The 12,469-nt window shown below is 36.7% G+C and overlaps 1 protein-coding gene and 1 long non-coding RNA gene across 2 annotated transcripts in view; one reads left to right on the plus strand and one right to left on the minus strand.

The window, feature by feature from the left end:
* Nucleotides 1-3,911, plus strand: part of LOC145496531 (inosine-5'-monophosphate dehydrogenase 1b-like) — a 20,757-nt gene extending 16,846 nt beyond the window's left edge. The window contains exons 16-18 of the mRNA XM_081476226.1: nt 339-407; nt 1,289-1,353; nt 2,542-3,911. The gene's annotated coding sequence lies outside the window, so the exon portion shown is untranslated. The remainder of the gene's footprint in view (nt 1-338; nt 408-1,288; nt 1,354-2,541) is intronic.
* On the minus strand, nt 3,695-12,267 carry LOC145496532 (uncharacterized). Its single transcript, XR_014050558.1, has 4 exons — nt 12,007-12,267; nt 9,862-9,934; nt 6,206-6,305; nt 3,695-4,616 (listed from the first exon to the last, which is right to left on the minus strand). It is a non-coding gene; the product is annotated as an uncharacterized LOC145496532 (long non-coding RNA).
* Between the last annotated feature and the right edge of the window lie 202 nt (nt 12,268-12,469).

Consider the following 12,469-nt stretch of genomic DNA (forward strand, 5'->3'; position numbering starts at 1 on the left):
GTTACTTGTCCACTCGGTAATGAACGTCGACATTTAGAACTTCTGATATCGGTGAATTCATTCGACCGATAGTGATTTATTGCGATGGAAATCTTTCAAAGGCTTGATGCAATTGAGTTCTTGTTCTCTAAAGTTGATTTTGAACAGTAGCTCATTTTACATTGTGCGTTCATTGTTTTTACTCGTTGCAATGCAACGAGATGACATGCTCCAAGTGTTTGTTACTTATTTTCACCAGGCGAGCTTTATTAGAGGAGGCCGAAAGCTCTAGACATCCCTGAAAAGTATAGGAAATAACTCGTGTCATTCTTTTTTAAAAAATTTATCCTTATTCCCAGGACTGAGAAACGACAATGAAACCCACAGACATCCCAGTGCAGTGGTGTTCCATGGGTGACATGCGTCAGGTAGGTCGACCCTTTCAGTCACAAGTTCAAAATTTACATTGTCCTTTTTGACTGTCATACATTTCTTTTAATGTCAGTTTTGAGAATTTAATAGTACAACCAGACGATATGCCCAAGTTTGAGAAACTCGCTTTCTCTCGTCACTAATTCGCTTCATGGTAATTCGCTTCATGGCAAAAAACACAAACGCGGCCTTGACTAGGTGGTATCTTGGACACGAAAATGGGAATTGGAATATTTGTCAATTAGTTTCAGAATTTAGGAGGAAGAGATTTTCAGACTTTTTGATCTTTTTTTCCTCCGATGGCATTTGTGAAGTACTTTTTTTTTTGTTAGTGCATGAATACTTTCTTTGCCTTTGTCCTATTTCCTATTTTTTCCTATTTTTTTCGATGTGCATTTTTTCCACCCTTCTCCCCCGCCCCATCACGTTCCTAATGCTAAATTGTGAGTCTTTAAATCCTATCACAGAAATTTTATTCAATACATCCCGCTAAAATTCCTTGGGACAGTTAATCATGCCATGCCACCTTTATATTCGGCAGTGATATTTTTGTACCTCGATCAGAAAGTGAATCACGTACAGTCAAACCCCTATTTACCCCGTTTAAAAGGGGTAAAGACTATAGAAAAACCCTCGTCGGGACGACCAAAAGGTGGCCGCGGCTGCTTAATAGAGGTGGCCCGGTTAATAGGATTTTATTTACAGTATTTTACGAACAATAATTTCGGGGCTTTGATAACTGGCCGCTTGATAAGGGGTGGCCGCTTAATAGAGGTTCGACTGTATTTACAAATATACATTTGTTTATCTTAACGCAATGTAGAAAAAACTTTGATGTCATAACTTACGTTCCTTTTTGCCTAAAATCGCTTTGTAGATTGGTGTTTCTGTGGCTCCCAGCTCATGCATGGTTTAAGAAAATAAAGCTTTAATGAACTGAAGGCGAAGAATGTCTCTGATTAACAATAATAGCGAGTTTATAAATCTTTATTTACCATAGTCGTATTTATCTCTGGTCAGGCTAAACACACTCCAATAGATGATGATTTGTTGGTTGTTGAGTCGTGATAAAAACCGTGACTATTAAAGCACGGACAACTATTCAGATTTCTGAGAAATTAGTTGAAATTGCCGGAAACCTCCGTCGAATCTCCGTCAACTTGTGTAGCAGCGAATAATCTTTGGTGACCATTTTTCTGCAAAAAGACATGAGCTTGAATAAGGCAACCTGATATTTCCAAGGACCAACTGCGATTCGTTGATTGCTTTTGCACTTAAAAAAATATCCTTTCGAGATTGCTTTGCGAGCCTTTGACAACTTTTACCAGAAAAAAACATAACTGAGATTTTCAAAGTCAATTTTAAACAAAAGAAATATTTTGAGACAACATATTTGTCATGGACAGATAACTAACTTATCGGCCTAAATTTTTTTGGTAGCGGGCCTTCATCATTGCACTAACGAAATCTATCCATATGAGAAAATACTTTCGCTGACCCAGAACTCTGAATTTTATACTCCCATCGGGATTTCAGTGACCTTGAATGACCTTCAAAAGGACGCGGTTTTCATTAAGCTTTATTATAATGCTAATTTATTAATTAATATTAGCAACGCGACTTCCAATCGCGTACTTTTGCAGAAATATAAGGGAAAAATAACTGACTTGGTAGAAGACAGTTCAGAGCTGGTATATAAAGGAATAATTTTTTTTTAACATTGCCTGTTGCTCTCCTAAATATGAAAAGTCGATTTTTTTTCAGAACGACCATTTTGATTCTTGGTGTTTTTGTCTTGTAGAGCGGATTTCAATTGAGTGTCGTAAAACCAAATTTATTATACTTACCAATTAGACTACTCAGCCAATCTTAAACCGTAGTTAAACCAAAACGAAAAGCTAACTAGCTTTATAACATGAAATTATTGCGAATGCATTCTAAGACTATGGAAACAAAATGCAAATTGTTCTGCCACAACAAGTACACGAGTATACTTATAATAATTAAATGACTGTCGATTTCTAGGGTGGAAGCGTTCAGACCTTTATGTGCATATTTACAATTTGTTCAGTGGAATAACGATCGTAATTGCAGAAATATTGACCTGGTCTTTTTCTTTTATTTCCTTAGTAACTCTGATGGAATCTCATTGATGGATTTGCATGGACGGTAGATGCCTGCTGACATGAAGGAGGTTATGGATCATGCTTTCGTGATTTCTGATCTTGATGCTTAGTTTGGTAAAAGACAATATTTTAGATTCTTATATCGTAAGAGACCGTCGACAGTCACAATTTCTTTAAAAATCGGAACATTGTCAAGCAGAAGGTGACAAGAAAATCTGCATCTAAATCTATTGTCTTGATGTATCGCCAAATTTTCACCAGTTGCGCTAAAAGATCGTGTAGGAATTAGCAAAGATAATTTACACCTTGAACTCGAGACTAAAAGGATTGAATAAACGCGGATCCATGTTATTGAAACCACAGACTATAACAAATTTCTTGGAAGAAATTGTCGTGTGCTTGTTTACTGCAGTCAACTGAAATTGTCTCGAATCTCGCCACATTCCTCACTCAAATTTTGATTTTTTTTTTTGTCATTTCGATTTATATCCTGGATTTCTTTCGACCATGCAACTAATTTCTTTCTAAGTGGAAGAAACTGCTTGTTTACAGCTAAAATTGTCTTGAATCTCGCAAAATTCCTCTGATTGATTTCAGTTGAAAACTGCACTCGAAATCCTTCAATAAATCAAATTTTGAAAACTTTAAGCTAGTGGATAAAGAATGGTGTATTTCTTACCGTTTCAGTTTGTAATATGGATTTGTTTGGCCGACCATGCAACTTAATATTTTCCTTAGACATTTTCATTCGCTTGTTTACCATGAAGTCAGTTGAAATTGTCTTATATCTCGCCAGATTTTGCTGTTCGATTAGAGTCAAATTCGTTGTGCACTAACCTATTCAGCAAAAATCTTTTCTATCAGCAACTGTTAAAAGCTAAGTTTGCCTATCAATTGTATTTTCTGTGGTTTTAATTTACAACATGGATCCGCATTTAATTTGCACCTAATGCTTACAAAACCTTCAACAAATATATTTGCGAAAATAACTATCACGGATTAAGTCGACGCAATTTATTTTCAAAACCAGAGCAAATGTTTACTTGAAACTGATGTAAAAAAGAGCTACGAGCCAGGTTGAATTTATTTCAATGTATAAGCAATAACTTCGAATACTCCGTAAAAATAGCAGGATTTTTTCACTTCTTGTACTTGAATTATTGTTATTTCTGACGATCCTTGTAATATTTTTTAGATGTTTCAGACTTGCTTTTTCATAGATTAGCTATTTCGTCTTACTATGATTAGTTTCTACAAACAATTTTCAGACTTTGATCTTTTTCAGCTTCTTTAATATGTAAACTTCTTTTTGTACGTAAACAAGTATACCTTAATAAAACTTGTAAATTACATCAGTATGGTTGAACAACAAAATATTTTACAACCACTGTTTATTTCTCTTTTGTTTTTCATTTTACGAAAGAAAGAAATATTGCGCTTTTAAAAGGGGCCTGGAAACTAGTCGAAATGTAGGCTATCTCTTTTACTATTTTTTGACTATGCAGGGTTGCCAAAAAGAAAAAAAATTCTGCACTCTTGAACAGAGTCTAGCCAGAAATCAAACATACACTTTGACTTTGATGGGTCAAATCGGTTGCACAAGGCAAGATTTTTCCCGCCAAAAGACGTAATATATTTTTGACTCAAAAGCAGACACCATTCGAAAGCGCAGAATTTTTTTCCCAAAGACAATTTTCCCGCCAAAAGACTTAGTTTTTTTCCGACTTTTTTGGCCTCTTTTAAAAGCGCAATATCATTCACCAAGAAGCATTTTCCCGCCAAAAGACTTAGTTTTTTCCGACTGTTTTTCCCCTTCGCCTTGAAAGCGTATTTTTTGAAATCCAAGAAAATAATGTCGTCAAAAAAGTTAGTTTTTTTCTAACTATTTTCTCCTTCGCTTTTAAAGGAAGCGGAAAATTTTTAATCCAAGACAATTTTGTCGACTTTTTCCTCGGCTACCTTAAAAGTACAACATTTATCCCGTACAATTTCCTGCTAAAAAACATTTTATTACAATCTCCTTTGTCTTGCTTCGCTCCTTGGTGGTTCCACTGAGCTTTCTGATGTTTGTCTTTGAACCTAGAAGGAAAAATCACATATAAAGTAAGTCTTAAAGCATTTTCTGTACATACCGTTTCAAGCCAAAGGGTTACAGTGTATTATTCCCCTAGTTGAACGAAACATGAATCTCAGCTTGGTGAAATTACGACCCATGCGAAGGTTAATATTTTTATTGACTAGAATTGATGCTGTTTTTAGCAACCTTCTTGTGTCCTTTAACAGCAAGTTTCAAATTTTACAAAGCAACATCTATTCCTGGCATTTCCTATTATCGTAAAGCATCTAAAACAATCTTTTGAGGTTTTGTGCTAAATTAATTTTAAAGCTATTATATTACAACGTGAACTAGCGCCTAGTTAATTTCGCGAAATTGATAGCTTTTGAATTTGAAAATCCTTTTTGAAATCTCTTCAAATTGACGAAAGAAATTTCGAATTAAATTGGGAGAAATCTTGAAGAACTCAAGTGTTGTCATAGTAACGTTTACTCAACTTTAACAGCAAAACAGTGAAAATTGATGAAAGAATTCTTCAGTATTCGCCAACTTGGTATTGGAAATATCGCAAATGCGGTAGAGTTTATGAATTTTTCAAACAATTTAAATCGTTCAGCTAAAAAAAATGTATGGTGCCAGTATTTAAAATCGTTGCAAAACAGCTCTCCGAACTACCATGAACTGTCAAAAATTTTAAGGTTGATTTCTTGAATTTTTTTTGGTTTGGAGTAAGTCGCCTGGCCTCCAATCATTGAGATGAGAGGGGAATTTGAAAGGATTGTAACTTCTCATTCCAGATAGAATGTTTTCATTTTGATTTGATTGCCCGCAATATATAGTCTGGAACTATGCCAGTTCCAAGGTCAATGCAAACTTGTGACATGGAACACGAAAAATTCATATTACAATGGAGCAATGAACACAACAAAAAAACTCCCTCCCAAATTACAAAACCTCTCTCCAGGGACAGTTTGTAAATGCTAAATGTTGGAGTGTCCTTTGCCGAGCACCACATTATATCCAGAATAAACCAGAGATATGCTGAGAGAAGTTTCTTATTAATCTTTGCACAAAATAATTTTAATTTATATTTATTTATTTATTTATTTATTTATTACAATTTAAAGGCAGATTTACAGAACAACAAACCGCAAAAAAATTAGCCATAAGGATAATTTGTAAAAGAATGGACCTTAAGAGGAAAACTGTAATTTTCATTCCAAAGGTCTTCAGGAGTACAAGCGAAAGCCAGTGGAGTGAATCATCTTACTGCCAATTAATTCAGGTGCATGCCAGTTTTTAAGACTACGGATCATTCACGGATCATTTCTGGAAATTATAATCACCAAGAAATCACAAATCCTGTTTCATCACAAATTGTGATTTACTTGCTTACGGTAAAGGTCTGTTCATATGCAGTGAAAGCCTTGTATAAGGAAAAAAGATTACTCCTTTGATCACAGGTTCTGGGCCCCAATTGATACAGCAAATTTAAATAGTTTCCCAGAAGAATTTAGAAGATGATGGAACATGAAGTCCCCAGAAGAACAAATTAAAAAAAATGCACTAGAAGATGTACATTTTACTAAAAAGAGAATGAAACTGTACTCACCATTTGCTAAGATAGAGATAAGGTCCTTCCCTGTTCCAATCTTTTTGCTAGTTAACTTTGCCTGACCTGACTGCTGTTAATGGAATCAGTCATTCAGAAACTGTTGGAAAACCCAAAATACAAGTAAATCAATCCTTGCTACACGTAGCCTGTTAAAGGAGATGACAATGTTACACTAAGGAATTGTACAGAATTGTAGTCCAAAATTTCAGGCAGCAGACTAGTAACTGCATTGTTGCAGAACAAAACATAAAATTTTATAAACTGTACTTTAAGGAAAAATGTTAAGGAAAAATGAAGAACAATAAATTATTATTGCTCTTCTTTAGCAAGTGTTGATTTCTTTGCTTAATTTTATTGCAATTGTGGGACCAATAACAAGAAAACTCACCCCCCCCCCCCTTTCCCTGGTCTCTTGGACGGGGATAGGCAGTGGCTCTTCTGCGAGCCCGAGGGCCTGTTGAAGAGCAGCAAGCACCACAATAATGACTAAAAAGGGCATCTGCAAGTAACAAAAGAAAGAAATTAATTATATTTGGATTGAAGATTCTGCTTATCAGTTAGCATTAAACCAACAACTTTATTATCTTTGACTTCAACTAGAAGATTTCATTTCTAGTATAACACGGTAAGGTAATTTAACAACAACAATAATTGCAGAGATGAGAAAAAAGCCAAAATAGGAATATAAGCGATAAAGAATTGGTCACAAACTATAGAGTTATATTGTTTCAACAAGTAATTGATGTAACATGAAAGTGATGGGTGGTTACATTCTATCGAACAATCACTGATCACTGATCATTTGTTGAGTATAAAATCTCTCATCTCCAGGTACCCTCTTGTAACGACCTCTCCCAATGAAAAAAGGATGACAACAAATCTAAACGAAATTTACTTGTCAAATAACTTATTTTTTTTCTAAACTATCTGGTTTACTCTTATCAAAACCTTTATACCAGTAGGTCTCGTATTTTTCTTTTAGGTTCTTTTTAAACAATTTCACAATAAAGGCTGCTTCAGTCAATGTGGCTAAAAAGACCAGTTCGCTTTGTTGGGCACATGTCTGCATGCCAGAGTTTGCAAGCCACCTACATAATTGCCTTGCAATGTGACAGCAAACAAATTTTATGGAGAGTCAAATTTCACCGTTCTCAGAAGAAGCACTTGTTCAGAATGCAGAATAACTGCATTGTAGGAAAAGGGAAAAAATTAATAGGATTTATGTCACTGGGTAGTTTGCTTCTTCCTAATTCCTGTGAACAGATTCTTGCAGTGCACGTGGTCACCCAGCATAAAGTACAGAGGCTTTCCAAGGGTTAAAAGCCACAAACGACACGACCCCAGAAACCAGCCACACAGGAATTTCTAATCAGTGACAAGGGAATCAAATGCATCACTAAAATTCAACAGCAACACGAGAAGCACAAGAAAAGACAGCAACATTGACCCCTTTGGACTTTTTTTTTCCTACGTAGAAAATGTATTCTCTTAATAAAGGTTGCAAATGTCAGAAACTTGATTGCTTTTCCATTGAATACACAGTTCTGATGGTGAAGTAGAGTTGAGTCAAGATGAAAAGGTGTAGTCCAGCTGGGTCGAGCTTACTAGAGTAGGCTCAAGTTGGGTTGAGCTGAGTGGAGTTGAGCTGAGTTGAGTTGAGCTGAGCTGTGATGGTGAAAGTAGATTGGGTCGAGTTAGGTTGACTTGAGTAGAGTTGACATGGTAAAGTAGAGTTGAGTCAAGATGAAAAGGTGTAGTCCAGCTGGGTTGAGTTGGGTTGGGCTTAGTAGAGTAGGCTTGAGTTGGGACGAGCTGAGTGGAGTTGAGTTGAGTTGTGATGGTTTAGTAGAGTTGGGTCAAGTTAAGTTGACTTGAGTAGAGTTGTGATGGTGTAGTAGAGTTAAACAAGATGAAAAGGTGTAGTCCAGTTGGACTGAGCTTAGTAGAGTAGGCTCGAGTTGGGTCAAGTTGAGTCCAGTTGAGTTGAGTTGGGTCGAGTTGGGTAGGGTTGGGTCTGGTTAAGTTGAGTCGAGATGGTATAGTAGAGTTTAGGAGAGTTGGGTAGACTGCAATAGGGTTGCAACGAGTTTGGTACAGTTGAGTTGACTTGAGAAGGTACAGTAGAGTTGAGTCCGATTAAGTAGAGTTGTGCTGTTGTAGGGTGAGGGTTAGGGTAAGTGGATCCCTTGGTGTAGTCGTGTAATGAGCAAAGTTCACTAGACTTGTGATGTGATAGTGTAGTAATAATAATAATAATAATAATAATAATAATAATAATAATAAAATATTTATATAGCGCCAATATCCTAAAAGTTCAAAAGCGCTTTACAGTTAGAAATATTAAAAACACTTAAGACTAATAAAGTAAAAATAAAAAAATGTTGCTAAAGAGTTATAAAAATGCTTTTTTAAAAAGGAACGTTTTTAGTTTATGTTTAAAAAGGGACACTGAGGAGCTGTTCTTGATGTCAGTCACTGCTGACTTAAACTTTGGGTGCTAATTTCACCAGCTGTGATAAGTGCGATTCCTGTTAAGTACTTGCAGATCCACTTTTAGAGTGGCCAAAAAAGAGGGAGTTTTCTATACACGAAAGGCAATCAAACTACTTGAGCATAAGAAAAACTGAATTAACTTCTGTGAAAATATTGTTAACTTTGGGTGAAAATGTTGACAAGCTATGTGCTTGTTAGACTAAGAGCAGTCCCTTGTTTTCCTCAGTCCATTGAGTGAAGTGAATAAAATAATATGGCTCCACCAAAATTGGGGCAAAGTGAGTGGAAATGAGTGTAAGAAAAAAGAGTCGTATTTTTGCGGGAAAACTTTTGCTGGGCCATATTTTGTTAGCTTAAAAGAGGGAGTTGTGTTAGTAAAGTCACCTGAAGCATTGAATAAGAATACAATCGCCACCCTTAATGGTCAAATTTTTAGCTGAAATTTCTGAAACAACAACAATATTATTTTCTTTCAAGATACCAGTATTTATAAACTTATTTAAAGGTGACACATTCCAAAGCAATTCAGTTTTTGATGCGAGTAGCCAGTTCCAGCCTACTCAAATTACTTCTCTGTGTCACCCAAAAGGAAAGAAAACAAGCTGCTTTAAGGGAGAGCCTCTAAAGCTTGGTTTTCACTACTGACGCAAGCACAATTGCAAGCACAAGTGAAAGCACAAGTGCAAGCACAAGCGCAAGCACAGATGCAAGCAATAGGGATGACCCAAGTGAAAACGAAATTCGACGCAAACACAAGCACAGGCAAAATCATCTGAACCTTCTGCAATTTTGGAAAACTGTTTAGGCACGAGGTAATCAGGATTCAGTGTTTTCATCGGCCAAACATAACCACGTGTGGTAAATATCCTTGTACTTTTGTTTTGCCTGAGTGGTATTTCGTTTTCACTTGTTGCAGTGCAAAGGTAAGCATTAGCGCAAGCACAAGAAAAAGAAAAAAAATTGATCCTTGTGCTTATGCCTGGGTTGAGGCCGTTTTCACGGTGAATAAGAATTATTGTGTTTGCAATTGTCCTTACGCTTGTGCTTGCGTCGCTAGTGAAAACCGGGCTTAAGACTTCTCAGAACAAGAAAATTCAAACATTCCACAGTCCCTCAGTTGAAGGAATACTAATTTTACTAAAAAAGAAAACTGTTCTCACCATTTGCTATCATGATGCCGCTAACTTCCTTTCCAATCTTGTTGTAAGTTTTGCAATTGTTAATGAAGTAAAACTGTTGGAGCAAGCAAAATATAATTATATTCAATCATTTCAATGATGCTAAGAATTAGACAGGACAAAGATAACCTATGTTTATCAATTGATAAACATAGGAAATGGGACCGAGCCATGCATGTTGGTAGGATCAGAATTTCTGGCTGCTGATGTAATTGCATAAAGTTGCAGGTAGCAAAACAATTCTTGATTGTGCTTTAAAGATATACTGTAGTCCATTTTTTCACACTTTAACTTTTCTCATTTGCATTACAATATACATGTATAATCAAGCAGGTGTGCAACTTGGTAATTTTGGGCTATTTGCAGTTTCAGCCTGAAATTGCCTTAAATTCACCTTGGATTACATTGTAATGCAAATGAGAAAAACTAACCGAGACAAGGGTATTTATCTCTGCTCAGTGCTGAAAAATGATGGCGGAAGCTTGATTTATGAAGTTGTACCTGTAGGGTCTGTCTTAGATGGAATAACAATAACAACGTTTTCCTGAAGTATCAAAAGCCTCTCTTATTCCCCGCCTATCTCAAGTTGGAGAATCACCAATTCAACTAAAAGAACATAAAATTGAGAAAACTGGAAAGATTGCAGCTACAGAGTACCTGCTGAAATTCTTGTAATCCACAGTGGCAAATTCCCTCTATGAGATAGGGAATCATGGTAGAGTTGAACCCCTATAATGGCCGCCCCCCTATTAGGTGGTCCTGGAGTAATCAGAGTCCCCATGAGGGCTTTTCTATTGCTTTTACCTACATTAAGCCACCAACCCCTTTAAGCAGTCACTAATCATTTCCCTGATTGTGGCAGTTTGACAGGGGTTGAACTGAAGTTGTATTCATCAAAATAAATATCCAGTCCCAGATGAATACAACTACCATGAATCCCTGGAGGTGCATCTCATAGAGGAAATTAGTCATTCAGAATATTAACTCCACTAAATAGAGCTAAATTATTCGCCACCCTATGTTGTAAGACAAAATAAAAATACTAGATAAAAAAAAAAGAAAACAATGTGTGTGAATAAACTTTACTGTTTTAAAAGTGAAATAATTTTCCAGTATGAACCAACAGATGGGAATGGCATTTGATAAACTGAAATTGGCTCATATAGCGGCATATTTGTTCTCTATTGAAGATGCAAATGCCAGAACCTCACATCCCTGGGGTTGGGGGAGAGGGGTATAAAACCCTATGGCCCAAGGTTTGCATGTAATAAATCCACAAGGCGGGGGGGGGGGGGGGGGGGTACTTCCAGAAAAATCGGGTGGGGGTGTGCGGCCCACTTCCCAAAACCCTTACCCTATTTATGACCAAAATCTGCGATATTCCCTACCCTATTTATGACCTGACCAAAAATTTGAAACCCTATTTATGACCTAACCCTTAAATCAAAACCTTGTTTCAGACCATCGAAATAATAAGTTCCCTAGTTCAGACCAATGTTAAATTACCGTAAACATAATATGTGAAGGGCTTTTGCTGATTTTCTTTTCGATAATGACGAAAAAGTGGCTTCTTTTTAAAAACATACCCATATCAAGGCTAGAGTGCAAAAACCATACCCTATTTATGACCAAAATGGTCAAAATCAGCGAAAATCGACACCCTATTTATGACCAAAAAAGCTGAAAAACCATACCCTTTGAGGTCGCACATACCTATATAGCCCATATAAGGGAGTACCCTCCCCCCCCACCCGGGAATAAATCCGAGTGCACCCTCTTAAAAACCACAGAATACCTCTAAAAACTTCAAACCTATAATGAACAATGCTGCTTAATATTACGGGGAAAAACTGGGTAAAAATAAGACTTTCGAATATGCCTAAATTGGCTGCGTTAAGTTTGCAAGGTGTTTATGGTAAAATGTACAGCGGCCATTCTTCTTTCGCATTGTACAGTAGTCCTACACCAAAACAAGTTTCCCACCCTTAATTTTTTAATACGCACAACTGAACGAATAAAAGGTTACATTGAATCAGGCCCAGCACGAGAAAGGAAACCATCCACAAGCTACTAAATTAAACTTTGGCGTTTCTGGGAGTTTGAAGACGATTCGTTTGCTAACCTTACCTCGAGCTTGCTCTTGTAAGCGGCACCGGCATTTCCAGTCGATGCAAATACAAATACAAAGTACAATATCGTATTCAAAGCGAAAGGTTCTTCTTGATCTTCTGTAGCTTGTGAATTCCTAAAAATTTCAACTCTACGTGCAACACAAACGCTTTCCTAATCCATCTTATTTTGCTTGGTTTCACGTGTTGCAAATTTTGAATAAATTCATTGCGAGGTCAACGAAGAGCATGCGCGTTTTCAGGTAAACCGTCTGTTGGTTTAGGGTGTTTACCCGCGGGTACCCGTTGTAAGGGTTTTTTCCAAAATCAGCAAACCAACCGTTTGCAATTCGATTTCCCGTTATTGTTTTCTGTCGAATGAGAAATTGCAAACCGGGAAATTTAGCAAATGGTAAGGAAATTTCCGCCATTCCGTTCTGAACGGTAAACGAGGACTACCTCTGAGTAGTCTACATTGTCCG

Source organism: Orbicella franksi, chromosome 9 (genome assembly GCF_964199315.1).
Source record: "Orbicella franksi chromosome 9, jaOrbFran1.1, whole genome shotgun sequence".
NCBI classification, from domain to species: domain Eukaryota; kingdom Metazoa; phylum Cnidaria; class Anthozoa; order Scleractinia; family Merulinidae; genus Orbicella; species Orbicella franksi.